Raw genomic sequence first — 20,712 nt, forward strand, 5'->3', positions numbered from 1 at the left:
AAAGTTGTATTTAAAAACGATCTCATTCTTTACAGAAATAAAATGGTACAGTCAAAGCATTGTCTGTGACACTCTGCAAAGAGAGTGGCGGAGAACAGAACTCAAAATGCAACATTAGCACTTGATTAAGACACGCACAGGAATCCTACACTGACTGCATATTACTGTACACACTCAGCTCCCATACTTCTCATTACCTTATCTTTTTAGTTGTTCTCTTTGTGAATGTGACTCTCTTGGATTAACTCCAGCAAAAAGGAACGCTTGCCTTCTCAAACCGGGGTCATTGCCTGGAATTCTCAGCTTTTGCAGATAGGAATGCCTCAGCCAGTGGAAAGGTCCTTCTTTCAGCTCTCCCCAATCTCGACTGCAGCAGGACACAGGAATCTGCATTCAGTCAGGAGCCCCACAGCCAGGTCTTCTCCCCAATAGTGCAGAAAGATGTCTGCCTGTCTTTTTCCCTGATACTGCCCACTAAAACTTTCCTCTCAGCCCTCTGTATGACGTGTCCCAATGAAATCCATCATCTCTCATCCTCCTACTCTTCAACAATAGCTTCGCTTATACATTTGCAATTGTTGCAAATCTGACTTCCTTCTTCCTGCAGTTACTGTGCACAAAAACACGGAGAATCAGGCAGAAAAGAGAAGAAAAAATCTGCACACGCATTTAAATGGTTTTCAGAGTATGCCTAATTCTGCAGTGGAGAACACATTTTATTAGTGGGTTATGTTAAATAAGGTTTTATTAGTCAGGTTAATTGTTAATAGGTTAGCTGTTAATTTTCAAATGTGTCTCTAGCAATATAGGCATTTCAGGTGAAAAATAGTGTGCATTTTTAAATGAGCACGTGTGCTTTTAACTGTAAAAATAGATTTGCATCTTATATGTTAAAATCGTTTTTGACTGAATAGTCTGTCTTTCCTTGTTAATCTGGTAACCCATATAGCAATGCACCGCACCCTTGTGGTGGTGCTGCAAAAAAAAAAAATGTGCTACTTGTGCAGTATTACTGTACTCTGTACTGTAACACGCCAAATATCCTTACATATCCAACTCCTTCCCAATCCAATACTGAGACCCTTCCGATAGCATGAGATATGATATCTCAATGCTTCTAATAACAAACCTGAGACCCTACCTATAACATGAGATGTGATATCCAAACACTTCCCAATCCAATCCTGAGACCCTTCCGATAGCATGAGATATGATATCTCAATGCTTCTAATAACAAACCTGAGACCCTTCCTATAACATGAGATGTGATATCCAAATCCTTCCCATTCCAATCCTGAGACCCTTCCTATAACATGAGATGTGATATCCAACTCCTTCCCAATCCAATCCTGAGACCCTTCCGATAGCATGAGATATGATATCTCAATGCTTCTAATACCAAACCACAGACCCGTCATATAAATTGAGATGTGATATCCAAATCCTTCCCCTTCCAAACCTGAGATCCTTCCTATAACATGAGATGTGATATCCAACTCCTTCCCAATCCAAGCCTGAGACCTTTCCGATACCATGAGATGTGATATCTCAATGCTTCTACCAAACCTGAGACCCTTCCTATAGCATGAGATGTGATATCCAACTCCTTTCCATTCCAATCCTGAGACCCGTCCTATACTATGAGATGTTATATCTCAATGCTTCTAATACCAAACCTGAGACTGTCCTATAACATGAGATGTGATATCTCAATGCTTCTAATAACAAACCTGAGACCCTTCCTATAACGAGATGTGATATCCAAGTCCTTCCCATTCCAATCTTGAGACCCTTCCTATAACATGAGATGTGATATCCAACTCCTTCCCAATCCAATCCTGAGACCCTTCCGATAGCATGAGATGTGATATCTCAATGCTTCTAAAACCAAACCTGAGACCCTCCCTATAGCGTGAGATGTGATATCAAAGTCCTTCCCATTCCAATCCTGATACCCTTCCTATAACATGAGATGTGATATCCAACTCCTTCCAATTCCAACCTGTGACCCTTCCTATAGCATGAGATGCGATATCCAACTCGTTCCTAATCCAATCCTGAGACCCTTCCGATAGCATGAGATGTGATATCCAACTCCGTCCCATTCCAATCCTGAGACCCGTCCTATACTATGAGATGTTATATCTCAATGCTTCTAATACCAAACCTGAGACTGTCCTATAACATGAGATGTGATATCCAAATCCTTCCCCTTCCAAACCTGAGACCCTTCCTTTATCATGAGATGTGATATCCAACTCCTTCCCATTCCAATCCTGAGACCCTTCCTATAGCATGAGATGTGATATCCCAATGCTTCTACCAAACCTGAGACCCTTCCTATAGCATGAGATGTGATATCCAACTCTTCCCATCCAATCCTGAGACCCTTCCTATAACATGAGATGTGATATCCAACTCCTTCCCAATCCAATCCTGAGACCCTTCCGATAGCATGAGATATGATATCTCAATGCTTCTAATATCAAACCTGAGACCCTCCCTATAGCATGAGATGTGATATCCAACTCCTTCCCATTCCAATCCTGAGACCCTTCCAATAGCATGAGATGTGATATCCAACTCCTTCCCATTCCAACCTGTGACCCTTCCTATAGCATGAGATGGGATATCCAACTCCTTCCCGATCCAATCCTTAGACCCTTCCGATAGCATGAGATGTGATATCTTAATGCTTCTACCATACCTGAGACCTTCCTATGGCATGAGATGTGATATCAAACTCCTTCCCATTGCAATCCTGAGACCCTTCCTATAGCATGAGATGTGATATCTCAATGCTATTAATACCAAACCTGAGATCCTTCCTATAACATGAGATGTGATATCCAACTCCTTCCCAATCCAATCCTCAGACCCTTCCAATAGCATGAGATGTGATATCTCAATGCTTCTACCAAACCTGAGACCCTTCCTATAGCATGAGATGTGATATCCAACTCCTTCCCATTCCAATCCTGAGCCCCGTCCTATACTATGAGATGTTATATCTCAATGCTTCTAATACCAAACCTGAGACTGTCCTATAACATGAGATGTGATATCTCAATGCTTCTAATAACAAACCTGAGACCCTTCCTATAACATGAGATGTGATATCCAAGTCCTTCCCATTCCAATCTTGAGACCCTTCCCATAACATGAGATGTGATATCCAACTCCTTCCCAATACATTCCTGAGACCCTTCCGATAGCATGAGATATGATATCTCAATGCTTCTAATACCAAACCACAGACCCGTCCTTTAACTTGAGATGTGATATCCAAATCCTTCCCCTTCCAAACCAGAGACCCTTCCTTTATCATGAGATGTGATATCCAACTCCTTCCTATTCCAATCCTGAGACCCTTCCTATAGCATGAGATGTGATATCCCAATGCTTCTACCAAACCTGAGACCCTTCCTATAGCATGAGATGTGATATCCAACTCCTTCCCATTCCAATCCTGAGACCCTTCCTTTAGCATGAGATGTGATTTCCAACTCCTTCCCATTCCAATCCTGAGACCCGTCTATACCATGAGATATGATATCTCAATGCTTCTAATACCAAACCTGAGACTGTCCTATAACATGAGATGTGATATCCAACTCCTTCCCATTCCAATCCTGAGACCCGTCCTATACCATGAGATATGATATCTCAATGCTTCTAATACCAAACCTGAGACTGTCCTATAACATGAGATGTGATATCTCAATGCTTCTAATACCAAACCTGAGACTGTCCTATAACATGAGATGTGATATCTCAATGCTTCTAATAACAAACCTGAGAGCCTTCCTATAACATGAGATGTGATATCCAACTCCTTCCCAATCCAATCCTGAGACCCTTCCGATAGCATGAGATATGATATCTCAATGCTTCTAATACCAAACTACAGACCCGTCCTATAACTTGAGATGTGATATCCAAATCCTTCCCCTTCCAAACCTGAGACCCTTCCATTAGCATGAGATGTGATATCCAACTCCTTCCCATTCCAATCCTGAGACCCTTCCTATAGCATGAGATGTGATATCCCAATGCTTATACCAAACCTGAGACCCTTCCTACAGCATGAGATGTGATATCTCAATGCTATTAATACCAAACCTGAGATCCTTCCTATAACATGAGATGTGATATCCAACTCCTTCCCAATCCAATCCTGAGACCCTTTGATAGCATGAGATGTGATATCTCAATGCTTCTAATATCAAACCTGAGACCCTCCCTATAGCATGAGATGTGATATCCAAATCCTTCCCCTTCCAAACCTGAGACCCTTCCTTTAGCATGAGATGTGATATCCAACTCCTTCCCATTCCAATCCTGAGACCCTTCCTATAGCATGAGATGTGATACCCCAATGCTTATACCAAACCTGAGACCCTTCCTACAGCATGAGATGTGATATCTCAATGCTATTAATACCAAACCTGAGATCCTTCCTATAACATGAGATGTGATATCCAACTCCTTCCCAATCCAATCCTGAGACCCTTTGATAGCATAAGATGTGATATCTCAATGCTTCTAATATCAAACCTGAGACCCTCCCTATAGCATGAGATGTGATATCCAACTCCTTCCCATTCCAATCCTGAGACCCGTCCTATACCATGAGATGTGATATCTCAATGCTTCTAATAACAAACCTGAGACCCTTCCTATAACATGAGATGTGATATCCAAGTCCTTCCCATTCCAATCTTGAGACTTTCCTATAACATGAGATGTGATATCCAACTCCTTCCCATTCCAATCCTGAGACCCTTCTTATAGCATGAGATGTGATATCCAACTCCTTCCCATTCCAATCCTGAGACCCTTCCTATAGCATGGATGTGATATCCAACTCCTTTCCATTCCAATCCTGAGACCCGTCCTATACCATGAGATGTGATATCTCAATGCTTCTAATACCAAACCTGAGACTGTCCTATAACATGAGATGTGATATCTCAATGCTTCTAATAACAAACCTGAGACCCTTCCTATAACATGAGATGTGATATCCAAATCCTTCCCATTCCAATCCTGAGACCCTTGCTATAGCATGAGATGTGATATCCAACTCTTTCCCAATCCAATCCTGAGACCCTTCCGATAGCATGAGATATGTTATCTCAATGCTTCTAATACCAAACCTGAGACTGTCCTATAACATGAGATGTGATATCGCAATGCTTCTAATAACAAACCTGAGACCCTTCCTATAACATGAGATGTGATATCCAAATCCTTCCCATTCCAATCCTGAGACACTTCCTATAACATGAGATGTGATATCCAACTCCTTCCCAATCTAATCCTGAGACCCTTCCGATAGAATGAGATATGATATCTCAATGCTTCTAATACCAAACCACAGACCCGTCCTATAAATTGAGATGTGATATCCAAATCCTTCCCCTTCCAAACCTGAGACCCTTCCTTTAGCATGAGATGTGATATCCAACTCCTTCCCATTCCAATCCTGAGACCCGTCCTATACCATGAGATATGATATCTCAATTCTTCTAATACCAAACCTGAGACTGTCCTATAACATGAGATGTGATATCTCAATGCTTCTAATAACAAACCTGAGAGCCTTCCTATAACATGAGATGTGATATCCAACTCCTTCCCAATCCAATCCTGAGACCCTTCCGATAGCATGAGATATGATATCTCAATGCTTCTAATACCAAACCACAGACCCGTCCTATAACTTGAGATGTGATATCCAAATCCTTCCCCTTCCAAACCTGAGACCCTTCCTTTAGCATGAGATGTGATATCCAACTCCTTCCCATTCCAATTCTGAAACCCTTCCTATAGCATGAGATGTGATATCCCAATGCTTATACCAAACCTGAGACCCTTCCTATAGCATGAGATGTGATATCCAACTGCTTCCCATTCCAATCCTGAGACCCTTCCTATAGCATGAGATGTGATATCTCAATGCTATTAATACCAAACCTGAGATCCTTCCTATAACATGAGATGTGATATCCAACTCCTTCCCAATCCAATCCTGAGACCCTTCCGATAGCATGAGATGTGATATCTCAATGCTTCTAATATCAAACCTGAGACCCTCCCTATAGCATGAGATGTGATATCCAACTCCTTCCCATTCCAATCCTGAGACCCGTCCTATACTATGAGATGTTATATCTCAATGCTTCTAATACCAAACCTGAGACTGTCCTATAACATGAGATGTGATATCTCAATGCTTCTAATAACAAACCTGAGACCCTTCCTATAACATGAGATGTGATATCCAACTCCTTCCCAATCCAATCCTGAGACCCTTCCGATAGCATGAGATATGATATCTCAATGCTTCTAATACAAAACCACAGACCCGTCCTATAACTTGAGATGTGATATCCAAATCCTTCCCCTTCCAAACCTGAGACCCTTCCTTTAGCATGAGATGTGATATACAACTCCTTCCCATTCCAATCCTGAGACCCTTCCTATAGCATGAGATGTGATATCCCAATGCTTCTACCAAACCTGAGACCCTTCCTATAGCATGAGATGTGATATCCAACTCTTCCCATCCAATCCTGAGACCCTTCCTATAACATGAGATGTGATATCCAACTCCTTCCCAATCCAATCCTGAGACCCTTCCGATAGCATGAGATGTGATATCTCAATGCTTCTAATACCAAACCTGAGACCCTCCCTATAGCGTGAGATGTGATATCAAAGTCCTTCCCATTCCAATCCTCATACCCTTCCTATAACATGAGATGTGATATCCAACTCCTTCCAATTCCAACCTGTGACCCTTCCTATAGCATGAGATGCGATATCCAACTCGTTCCCAATCCAATCCTGAGACCCTTCCGATAGCATGAGATGTGATATCCAACTCCGTCCCATTCCAATCCTGAGACCCGTCCTATACTATGAGATGTTATATCTCAATGCTTCTAATACCAAACCTGAGACTGTCCTATAACATGAGATGTGATATCCAAACCCTTCCCCTTCCAAACCTGAGACCCTTCCTTTATCATGAGATGTGATATCCAACTCCTTCCCATTCCAATCCTGAGACCCTTCCTATAGCATGAGATGTGATATCCCAATGCTTCTACCAAACCTGAGACCCTTCCTATAGCATGAGATGTGATATCCAACTCTTCCCATCCAATCCTGAGACCCTTCCTATAACATGAGATGTGATATCCAACTCCTTCCCAATCCAATCCTGAGACCCTTCCGATAGCATGAGATATGATATCTCAATGCTTCTAATATCAAACCTGAGACCCTCCCTATAGCATGAGATGTGATATCCAACTCCTTCCCATTCCAATCCTGAGACCCTTCCAATAGCATGAGATGTGATATCCAACTCCTTCCCATTCCAACCTGTGACCCTTCCTATAGCATGAGATGGGATATCCAACTCCTTCCCGATCCAATCCTTAGACCCTTCCGATAGCATGAGATGTGATATCTTAATGCTTCTACCATACCTGAGACCTTCCTATGGCATGAGATGTGATATCAAACTCCTTCCCATTGCAATCCTGAGACCCTTCCTATAGCATGAGATGTGATATCTCAATGCTATTAATACCAAACCTGAGATCCTTCCTATAACATGAGATGTGATATCCAACTCCTTCCCAATCCAATCCTGAGACCCTTCCAATAGCATGAGATGTGATATCTCAATGCTTCTACCAAACCTGAGACCCTTCCTATAGCATGAGATGTGATATCCAACTCCTTCCCATTCCAATCCTGAGACCCGTCCTATACTATGAGATGTTATATCTCAATGCTTCTAATACCAAACCTGAGACTGTCCTATAACATGAGATGTGATATCTCAATGCTTCTAATAACAAACCTGAGACCCTTCCTATAACATGAGATGTGATATCCAAGTCCTTCCCATTCCAATCTTGAGACCCTTCCTATAACATGAGATGTGATATCCAACTCCTTCCCAATCCATTCCTGAGACCCTTCCGATAGCATGAGATATGATATCTCAATGCTTCTAATAACAAACCACAGACCCGTCCTATAACTTGAGATGTGATATCCAAATCCTTCCCCTTCCAAACCTGAGACCCTTCCTTTATCATGAGATGTGATATCCAACTCCTTCCCATTCCAATCCTGAGACCCTTCCTATAGCATGAGATGTGATATCTCAATGCTTCTACCAAACCTGAGACCCTTCCTATAGCATGAGATGTGATATCCAACTCCTTCCCATCCAAACCTGAGACTGTCCTATAACATGAGATGTGATATCTCAATGCTTCTAATAACAAACCTGAGACCCTTCCTATAACATGAGATGTGATATCCGGTTACCAGTCAATTGGTCGAAAACATTTGGTCGACAGGACAATTGGTCGACACCATTTGGTCGAATGCCAAATGGTCTAATTTTCTTTTTTTTTTTTTTACCCCTTTTTTTTCTTTTTTTTTTTCCCCACACGAAAACCCACAAAACACATATATAAAAAAAAAAAAAAATTCGACCATTTGGCATTCGACCAAATGGTGTCGACCAAATTGCAGTCGACCAGTTTGTTGTCGACCAATTGACCGGACACCGTGATATCCAAGCCCTTCCCATTCCAATCTTGAGACCCTTCCTATAACATGAGATGTGATATCCAAATCCTTTCCAATCCAATCCTGAGACCCTTCCGATAGCATTAGATATGATATCTCAATGCTTCTAATACCAAACCACAGACCCGTCCTTTAACTTGAGATGTGATATCCAAATCCTTCCCCTTCCAAACCAGAGACCCTTCCTTTATCATGAGATGTGATATCCAACTCCTTCCTATTCCAATCCTGAGACCCTTCCTATAGCATGAGATGTGATATCCCAATGCTTCTACCAAACCTGAGACCCTTCCTATAGCATGAGATGTGATATCCAACTCCTTCCCATTCCAATCCTGAGACCCTTCCTTTAGCATGAGATGTGATTTCCAACTCCTTCCCATTCCAATCCTGAGACCCGTCTATACCATGAGATATGATATCTCAATGCTTCTAATACCAAACCTGAGACTGTCCTATAACATGAGATGTGATATCCAACTCCTTCCCATTCCAATCCTGAGACCCTTCCTTTAGCATGAGATGTGATTTCCAACTCCTTCCCATTCCAATCCTGAGACCCGTCTATAACATGAGATGTGATATCTCAATGCTTCTAATAACAAACCTGAGAGCCTTCCTATAACATGAGATGTGATATCCATTTCCTTCCCAATCCAATCCTGAGACCCTTCCGATAGCATGAGATATGATATCTCAATGCTTCTAATACCAAACTACAGACCCGTCCTATAACTTGAGATGTGATATCCAAATCCTTCCCCTTCCAAACCTGAGACCCTTCCATTTAGCATGAGATGTGATATCCAACTCCTTCCCATTCCAATCCTGAGACCCTTCCTATAGCATGAGATGTGATATCCCAATGCTTATACCAAACCTGAGACCCTTCCTACAGCATGAGATGTGATATCTCAATGCTATTAATACCAAACCTGAGATCCTTCCTATAACATGAGATGTGATATCCAACTCCTTCCCAATCCAATCCTGAGACCCTTTGATAGCATGAGATGTGATATCTCAATGCTTCTAATATCAAACCTGAGACCCTCCCTATAGCATGAGATGTGATATCCAAATCCTTCCCCTTCCAAACCTGAGACCGTTTGTTAGCATGAGATGTGATATCCAACTCCTTCCCATTCCAATCCTGAGACCCTTCCTATAGCATGAGATGTGATATCCCAATGCTTATACCAAACCTGAGACCCTTCCTACAGCATGAGATGTGATATCTCAATGCTATTAATACCAAACCTGAGATCCTTCCTATAACATGAGATGTGATATCCAACTCCTTCCCAATCCAATCCTGAGACCCTTTGATAGCATGAGATGTGATATCTCAATGCTTCTAATATCAAACCTGAGACCCTCCCTATAGCATGAGATGTGATATCCAACTCCTTCCCATTCCAATCCTGAGACCCGTCCTATACTATGAGATGTTATATCTCAATGCTTCTAATACCAATTCTGAGACTGTCCTATAACATGAGATGTGATATCTCAATGCTTCTAATAACAAACCTGAGACCCTTCCTATAACATGAGATGTGATATCCAAGTCCTTCCCATTCCAATCTTGAGACTTTCCTATAACATGAGATGTGATATCCAACTCCTTCCCATTCCAATCCTGAGACCCTTCTTATAGCATGAGATGTGATATCTCAATGCTTCTAATAACAAACCTGAGACCCTTCCTATAACATGAGATGCGATATCCAAATCCTTCCCATTCCAATCCTGAGACCCGTCCTATACCATGAGATGTGATATCTCAATGCTTCTAATACCAAACCTGAGACTGTCCTATAACATGAGATGTGATATCTCAATGCTTCTAATAACAAACCTGAGACCCTTCCTATAACATGAGATGTGATATCCAAATCCTTCCCATTCCAATCCTGAGACCCTTGCTATAGCATGAGATGTGATATCCAACTCTTTCCCAATCCAATCCTGAGACCCTTCCGATAGCATGAGATATGATATCTCAATGCTTCTAATACCAAACCACAGACCCGTCCTATAAATTGAGATGTGATATCCAAATCCTTCCCCTTCCAAACCTGAGACCCTTCCTTTAGCATGAGATGTGATATCCAACTCCTTCCCATTCCAATCCTGAGACCCGTCCTATACCATGAGATATGATATCTCAATTCTTCTAATACCAAACCTGAGACTGTCCCATAACATGAGATGTGATATCTCAATGCTTCTAATAACAAACCTGAGAGCCTTCCTATAACATGAGATGTGATATCCAACTCCTTCCCAATCCAATCCTGAGAGCCTTCCGATAGAATGAGATATGATATCTCAATGCTTCTACTACCAAACCACAGACCCGTCCTATAACTTGAGATGTGATATCCAAATCCTTCCCCTTCCAAACCTGAGACCCTTTCTTTAGCATGAGATGTGATATCCAACTCCTTCCCATTCCAATTCTGAAACCCTTCCTATAGCATGAGATGTTATATCCAACTCCTTCCCATTCCAATCCTGAGACCCTTCCTATAGCATGAGATGTGATATCTCAATGCTATTAATACCAAACCTGAGATCCTTCCTATAACATGAGATGTGATATCCAACTCCTTCCCAATCCAATCCTGAGACCCTTCCGATAGCATGAGATGTGATATCTCAATGCTTCTAATATCAAACCTGAGACCCTCCCTATAGCATGAGATGTGATATCCAACTCCTTCCCATTCCAACCCTGAGACCCGTCCTATACTATGAGATGTTATATCTCAATGCTTCTAATACCAAACCTGAGACTGTCCTATAACATGAGATGTGATATCTCAATGCTTCTAATAATAAACCTGAGACCCTTCCTATAACATGAGATGTGATATCCAACTCCTTCCCAATCCAATCCTGAGACCCTTCCGATAGCATGAGATATGATATCTCAATGCTTCTAATACAAAACCACAGACCCGTCCTATAACTTGAGATGTGATATCCAAATCCTTCCCCTTCCAAACCTGAGACCCTTCCTTTAGCATGAGATGTGATATACAACTCCTTCCCATTCCAATCCTGAGACCCTTCCTATAGCATGAGATGTGATATCCCAATGCTTCTACCAAACCTGAGACCCTTCCTATAGCATGAGATGTGATATCCAACTCTTCCCATCCAATCCTGAGACCCTTCCTATAACATGAGATGTGATATCCAACTCCTTCCCAATCCAATCCTGAGACCCTTCCGATAGCATGAGATGTGATATCTCAATGCTTCTAATACCAAACCTGAGACCCTCCCTATAGCGTGAGATGTGATATCAAAGTCCTTCCCATTCCAATCCTCATACCCTTCCTATAACATGAGATGTGATATCCAACTCTTCCCATCCAATCCTGAGACCCTTCCTATAACATGAGATGCGATATCCAACTCCTTCCCAATCCAATCCTGATACCCTTCCTATAACATGAGATGTGATATCCAACTCCTTCCAATTCCAACCTGTGACCCTTCCTGTAGCATGAGATGTGATATCCAACTCCTTCCCATTCCAATCCTGAGACCCGTCCTATACTATGAGATGTTATATCTCAATGCTTCTAATACCAAACCTGAGACTGTCCTATAACATGAGATGTGATATCTCAATGCTTCTAATAACAAACCTGAGACCCTTCCTATAACATGAGATGTGATATCCAAGTCCTTCCCATTCCAATCTTGAGACCCTTCCTATAGCATGAGATGTGATATCCCAATGCTTCTACCAAACCTGAGACCCTTCCTATAGCATGAGATGTGATATCCAACTCCTTCCCAATCCAATCCTGAGACCCTTTCCGATAGCATGAGATATGATATCTCAATGCTTCTAATATCAAACCTGAGACCCTCCCTATAGCATCAGATGTGATATCCAACTACTTCCAATTCCAACCTGTGACCCTTCCTATAGCATGAGATATGATATACAACTCCTTCCCATTCCAATCCTGAGACCCTTCCTGTAACATGAGATGTGATATCCAACTCCTTCCCAATCCAATCCTGAGACCCTTCCGAAAGCATGAGATATGATATCTCATTGCTTCTAATAACAAACCTGAGACACTTCCTATAACATGAGATGTGATATCCAAATCCTTCCCATTCCAATCCTGAGACCCTTCCTATAACATGAGATGTGATATCCAACTCCTTCCCAATCCAATCCTGAGACCCTTCCGATAGCATGAGATATGATATCTCAATGCTTCTAATACCAAACCACAGACCCGTCCTATAAAATGAGATGTGGTATCCAAATCCTTCCCCTTCCAAACCTGAGACCCTTCCTTTAGCATGAGATGTGATATCCAACTCCTTCCCATGCCAATCCTGAAACCCTTCCTATAGCATGAGATGTGATATCCTAATGCTTCTACCAAACCTGAGACCCTTCATATAACATGAGATATGATATCCAACTCCTTCCCAATCCAATCCTGAGACCCTTCCGATAGCATGAGATGTGATATCTCAATGCTTCTACCAAACCTGAGACCCTTCCTATAGCATGAGATGTGATATCCAACTCCTTCCCATTCCAATCCTGAGACCCGTCATATACTATGAGATGTTATATCTCAATGCTTCTAATACCAAACCTGAGACTGTCCTTTAACATGAGATGTGATATCTCAATGCTTTTAATAACAAACCTGAGACCCTTCCTATAACATGAGATGTGATATCCAAGTCCTTCCCATTCCAATCTTGAGACCCTTCCTATAACATAAGATGTGATATCCAACTCCTTCCCAATCCAATCCTAAGACCATTCCGATAGCATGAGATATGATATCTCAATGCTTCTAATACCAAACCACAGACCCGTCCTATAACTTGAGATGTGATATCCAAATCCTTCCCCTTCCAAACTTGAGACCCTTCCTTTAGCATGAGATGTGATATCCCAATGCTTCTACCAAACCTGAGACCCTTCCTATAGCATGAGATATGATATCCAACTCTTCCCATCCAATCCTGAGACCGTTCCAATAGCATGAGATGTGATATCTCAATGCTTCTAATACCAAACCGGAGACCCTCCCTATAGCGTGAGATGTGATATCAAAGTCCTTTCCATTCCAATCCTGATACACTTCCTATAACATGAGATGTGATATCCAACACTTCCCATCCAATCCTGAGACCCTTCTTATAACATGAGATGTGATATCCAACTCCTTCCCAATCCAATCCTGAGACCCTTCCGATAGCATGAGATGTGATATCTCAATGCTTCTAATACCAAACCTGAGACCCTCCCTGTAGCGTGAGATGTGATATCAAATTCCTTCCCATTCCAATCCTGATACCCTTCCTATAACATGAGATGTGATATCCAACTCCTTCCAATTCCAACCTGTGACCCTTCCCATAGCATGAGATGCGATATCCAACTCCTTCCCAATCCAATCCTGAGACCCTTCCAATAGCATGAGATGTGATATCTCAATGCTTCTACCAAACCTGAGACCCTTCCTATAGCATATGTGATATCCAACTCCTTCCCATTCCAATCCTGAGACCCGTCCTTTACTATGAGATGTTATATCTCAATGCTTCTAATACCAAACCTTAGACTGTCCTATAACATGAGATGTGATATCCAACTCCTTCCCAATCCAATCCTGAGACCCTTCCGATAGCATGAGATATGATATCTCAATGCTTCTAATACCAAACCACAGACCCGTCCTATAAATTGAGATGTGATATCCAAATCCTTCCCCTTCCAAACCTGAGACCCTTCCTTTAGCATGAGATGTGATATCCAACTCCTTTCCATTCCAATCCTGAGACCCGTCCTATACCATGAGATATGATATCTCAATGCTTCTAATACCAAACCTGAGACCCGTCCTATAAATTGAGATGTGATATCCAAATCCTTCCCCTTCCAAACCTGAGACCCTTCCTTTAGCATGAGATGTGATATCCAACTCCTTCCCATTCCAATCCTGAGACCCGTCCGAAACCCTGAGATATGATATCTCAATGCTTCTAATACCAAATCTGAGACTGTCCTATAACATGAGATGTGATATCTCAATGCTTCTAATAACAAAACTGAGAGCCTTCCTATAACATGAGATGTGATATCCAACTCCTTCCCAATCCAATCCTGAGACCCTTCCGATAGCATGAGATATGATATCTCAATGCTTCTAATACCAAACAACAGACCCGTCCTATAACTTGAGTTGTGATTTCCAAATCCTTCCCCTTCCAAACCTGAGACCCTTCCTTTAGCATGTGATGTGATATCCAACTCCTTCCCGTTCCAATCCTGAGACCCTTCCTATAGCATGAGATGTGATATCCCAATGCTTCTACCAAACCTGAGACCCTTCCTATAGCATGAGATATGATATCCAACTCTTCCCATCCAATCCTGAGACCCTTCCAATAGCATGAGATGTGATATCTCAATGCTTCTAATACCAAACCGGAGACCCTCCCTATAGCGTGAGATGTGATATCAAAGTCCTTTCCATTCCAATCCTGATACCCTTCCTATAACATGAGATGTGATATCCAACTCTTCCCATCCAATCCTGAGACCCTTCCTATAACATGAGATGTGATATCCAACTCCTTCCCAATCCAATCCTGAGACCTTTCCGTTCCGATAGCATGAGATGTGATATCTCAATGCTTCTAATACCAAACCTGAGACCCTCCCTATAGCGTGAGATGTGATATCAAAGTCCTTCCCATTCCAATCCTGATACCCTTCCTATAACATGAGATGTGATATCCAACTCCTTCCAATTCCAACCTGTGACCTGTTAAGACGGATTTCTGAACTCTGTCCTGGAGGCGCAGAAGTTCAGAAGGCCAACCTAATTACTTGGAACAGGGTAACCTCTGGACAAGCCAGACCAATCAAGGTAGCGATCGCAGCGGTCAAGACTAGGTCTCAAGAGGGGTGAGGGTGACTGAAAGCCCGCAATGAGCACACAAAGCAAGAACACTTACAAACTACTCCAAACAGTTGTTATATTAAAAATATATACACATTTATTTCAAGGCCTTTAAAACAATGACCGTAGCGAGAAAATCACAATACAACGATAGTAAACCAACACATACCATATCAACACAATATATATACAAATACAACAAGTCTCAAGCGTTATATGCACGAAATGTGTAGTCCACCTAAAAGGGAGGGAAAACAGGCAGTGCGCAATAATGCTTAGACCCAGTTCGCCTTCAGAGGCACCTAACTAGATGGAAGTCCGAGCCCTGCGAAGAGTGGAGCCTTGTGCTCAAAAGTACCTGCACGCGCTGGTGCCAACGGGCAAAAGGAGAAGCTCTTCAAAGGGAAATCAGGCAGTTCAGTTTAGTACACAAAAGAAGAAGAACAAGTTCCGCGACTCAAGCGCAGCCTCCACAGTGGGCAGAAGCAGAGCGCGAGTACGGAAAAGGGGTGCTGTTTGACACAGCGGGGAAAAGCAATGGGCTCCTGCAGGAGGGCGACCAGATCCTAGCTATGCTACTCACCGGTCCCGATGCAAGCAGACCCAGGCTTCTCTGCGTCAGTTTCAGCAGCTGGCAGGTTCAGAAGAGCAGGGAACGCCTCGTCATCGTATTGAGTAAAAAGACGTCCCAATCGAAGAAACCCGCACAGTTTGTTACCACAGCAGGGCAACGGAGCGGCCGTGTGTATCTGAGCCAAATGTACACTACTCACTTCAGACCTGGGAACGCCAAGTGTACGAAGCGTGTGAGAGTGACAAGGGCTCGAAATACTACACAACCTGGCGGCGGTTACAGAGCAAGACTCCCGTGTAAGCTGGCCAGTCAACTGGATGGCCCAGAGACGCTTCCGAAGGCTTACTGGCAGGAGATGGTGAAGATGCCGAGAATAGCTGTTCCCGCTATTCCAAGGGTCGAAGTACCAGTACAGGCCTTCTGGTTCGATCAAAGGTGAAAAGGGTTTCACAAGGCGACAGCAGTGCAGAGGAGAAGTCCTTCAGCGGGTCACCAGCGATTCCTTGGTCCAGCCTCTTGGTTGCAGGATACTTGGCTCCTGTATTCCTTCATTCGTGAGAACTCAGGAGATCGACATGGTAGTGGTGTTTCCAGCCCCCTCTTATCCACGGTTCCCTTCGCGCCAAAACGGAGGGGACCCAATGGGAGATCCGCTCATCAACACTCACACCATTCATGGACCAATCACGGACCACGGTGGTCCCAGGCATTCACACCACCCTAGACTCTCTGGCACCCAGGATGTGTATTGGGACCAGACATCCGAGCCCACATCCTGGAGGCACACACAAGACATGTAGAAGCCCGCGAAAGCATCCGTGTTTCGCGGGAAAGTACATGCCCAAATAAGGAAGGCCCCGGGTCGGCTCGACCTGGGGAAGGTGAAGGGAGCAAGACGGTCAGCGGACAGGACAAAGGAGCCTCGTGGTCTGGCCATTTTGGGAGCCAGGCCACCATTTTGGGTTAAGGGCGAGAAACGCGCTTAGAACGCCAAAAGGAGCTCAAAACACAAGAAACGATTGCTGCCACCATTCCCATCCCTGAATCACTTGCACCAATCAGATACAATCCTAAACGAGTATCTAGGGCCTGTAGAAGGCTAGAAACCCAAGAGAGCTGCAACTTAGCTTACAGTGCCCTCTTGTGTCATGTTGCAAGAAAGCCGCAACATGATAAAAGAAACTACGGGAAACAGCGTTCCCCGGTACTGACTGTCTTAAGGGCATGTCAGTTTCCCCGTAAGAAAGGAGCGAAAGCCCAGAGGAGTGCGGCAGAAGGCTGCACTTCTCTGGCAAAGTCAAGAACAAGGTGAAAAACAACAGCAAAAAGTTTAGGGGTTGCCACATGGAAGGAAAATTACCTACAATTACGAAATCTTTCCTAACATGACCCTTCCCATAGCATGAGATGCGATATCCAACTCCTTCCCATTCCAATCCTGAGACCCGTCCTATGCTATGAGATGTTATATCTCAATGCTTCTAATATCAAACCTGAGACTGTCCTATAACATGAGATGTGATATCTCAATGCTTCTAATAACAAACCTGAGACCCTTCCTATAACATGAGATGTGATATCCAAGTCCTTCCCATTCCAATCTTGAGACCCTTCCTATAGCATGAGATGTGATATCCCAATGCTTCTACCAAACCTGAGACCCCTCCTATAGCATGAGATGTGATATCAAACTCTTCCCATCCAATCCTGAGACCCTTCCTATAACATGAGATGTGATATCCAACTCCTTCCCAATCCAATCCTGAGACCCTTCCGATAGCATGAGATATGATATCTCAATGCTTCTAGCATCAAACCTGAGACCCTCCCTATAGCATCAGATGTGATATCCAACTACTTCCCATTCCAATCCTGAGACCCTTCCGATAGCATGAGATGTGATATCCAACTCCTTCCAATTCCAACCTGTGACCCTTCCTATAGCATGAGATATGATATCTCAATGCTTCTAGCATCAAACCTGAGACCCTCCCTATAGCATCAGATGTGATATCCAACGACTTCCCATTCCAATCCTGAGACCCTTCCGATAGCATGAGATGTGATATCCAACTCCTTCCAATTCCAACCTGTGACCCTTCCTATAGCATGAGATATGATATACAACTCCTTCCCATTCCAATCCTGAGACCCTTCCTGTAACATGAGATGTGATATTCAACTCCTTCCCATTCCAATCCTGAGACCCGTCCTATACCATGAGATATGATATCTCAATGCTTCTAATACCAAACCTGAGACTGTCCTATAACATGAAATGTGATATCTCAATGCTTCGAATACCAAACCTGAGACTGTCCTATAACATGAGATGTGATATCTCAATGCTTCTAATAACAAACCTGAGAGCCTTCCTATAACATGAGATGTGATATCCAAATCCTTCCCAATCCAATCCTGAGACCCTTCCGATAGCATGAGATATGATATCTCAACGCTTCTAATACCAAACCACAGTCCCTTCCTATAACTAGAGATGTGATATCCAAATCCTTCCCCTTCCAAACCTGAGACCCTTCCTTTATCATGAGATGTGATATCAAACTCCTTCCTGTTCCAATCCTGAGACCCTTCCGATAGCATGAAATATGATATCTCAATGCTTCTAATATCAAACCTGAGACCCTCCCTATAGCATGAGATGTAATATCCAACTCCTTCCCATTCCAATCCTGAGACCCTTCCGATTGCATGATATGTGATATCCAACTCCTTCCAATTCCAACCTGTGACCCTTCCTATAGCATGAGATATGATATCCAACTCCTTCCCATTCCAATCCTGAGACCCTTCCTGTAACATGAGATGTGATATCCAACTCCTTCCCAATCCAATCCTGAGACCCTTCCGATAGCATGAGATATGATATCTCATTGCTTCTAATAACAAACCTGAGACCCTTCCTATAACATGAGGTGTGATATCCAAATCCTTCCCATTCCAATCCTGAGACCCTTCCTATAACATGAGATGTGATATCCAACTTCTTCCCAATCCAATCCTGAGACCCTTCCGATAGCATGAGATATGATATCTCAATGCTTCTAATACCAAACCACAGACCCGTCCTATAACTTGAGATGTGATATCCAAATCCTTCCCCTTCCAAACCTGAGACCCTTCCTTTAGCATGAGATGTGATATCCAACTCCTTCCCATTCCAATTCTGAAACCCTTCCTATAGCATGAGATGTGATATCCAACTCCTTCCCATTCCAATCCTGAGACCCTTCCTATAGCATGAGATGTGATATCTCAATGCTATTAATACCAAACCTGAGATCCTTCCTATAACATGAGATGTGATATCCAACTCCTTCCCAATCCAATCCTGAGACCCTTCCGATAGCATGAGATGTGATATCTCAATGCTTCTAATATCAAACCTGAGACCCTCCCTATAGCATGAGATGCGATATCCAACTCCTTCCCATTCCAATCCTGAGACCCGTCCTATACTATGAGATGTTATATCTCAATGCTTCTAATACCAAACCTGAGACTGTCCTATAACATGAGATGTGATATCTCAATGCTTCTAATAACAAACCTGAGACGCTTCCTATAACATGAGATGTGATATCCAACTCCTTCAAAATCCAATCCTGAGACCCTTCCGATAGCATGAGATATGATATCTCAATGCTTCTAATACAAAACCACAGACCCGTCCTATAACTTGAGATGTGATATCCAAATCCTTCCCCTTCCAAACCTGAGACCCTTCCTTTAGCATGAGATGTGATATACAACTCCTTCCCATTCCAATCCTGAGACCCTTCCTATAGCATGAGATGTGATATCCCAATGCTTCTACCAAACCTGAGACCCTTCCTATAGCATGAGATGTGATATCCAACTCTTCCCATCCAATCCTGAGACCCTTCCTATAACATGAGATGTGATATCCAACTCCTTCCCAATCCAATCCTGAGACCCTTCCGATAGCATGAGATGTGATATCTCAATGCTTCTAATACCAAACCTGAGACCCTCCCTATAGCGTGAGATGTGATATCAAAGTCCTTCCCATTCCAATCCTCATACCCTTCCTATAACATGAGATGTGATATCCAACTCTTCCCATCCAATCCTGAGACCCTTCCTATAACATGAGATGCGATATCCAACCCCTTCCCAATCCAATCCTGATACCCTTCCTATAACATGAGATGTGATATCCAACTCCTTCCAATTCCAACCTGTGACCCTTCCTATAGCATGAGATGTGATATCCAACTCCTTCCCATTCCAATCCTGAGACCCGTCCTATACTATGAGATGTTATATCTCAATGCTTCTAATACCAAACCTGAGACTGTCCTATAACATGAGATGTGATATCTCAATGCTTCTAATAACAAACCTGAGACCCTTCCTATAACATGAGATGTGATATCCAAGTCCTTCCCATTCCAATATTGAGACCCTTCCTATAGCATGAGATGTGATATCCCAATGCTTCTACCAAACCTGAGACCCTTCCTATAGCATGAGATGTGATATCCAACTCCTTCCCAA

Source organism: Ambystoma mexicanum, chromosome 14 (assembly GCF_040938575.1).
Source record: "Ambystoma mexicanum isolate Mex_15411 chromosome 14, UKY_AmexF1_1, whole genome shotgun sequence".
Classification (NCBI taxonomy): domain Eukaryota; kingdom Metazoa; phylum Chordata; class Amphibia; order Caudata; family Ambystomatidae; genus Ambystoma; species Ambystoma mexicanum.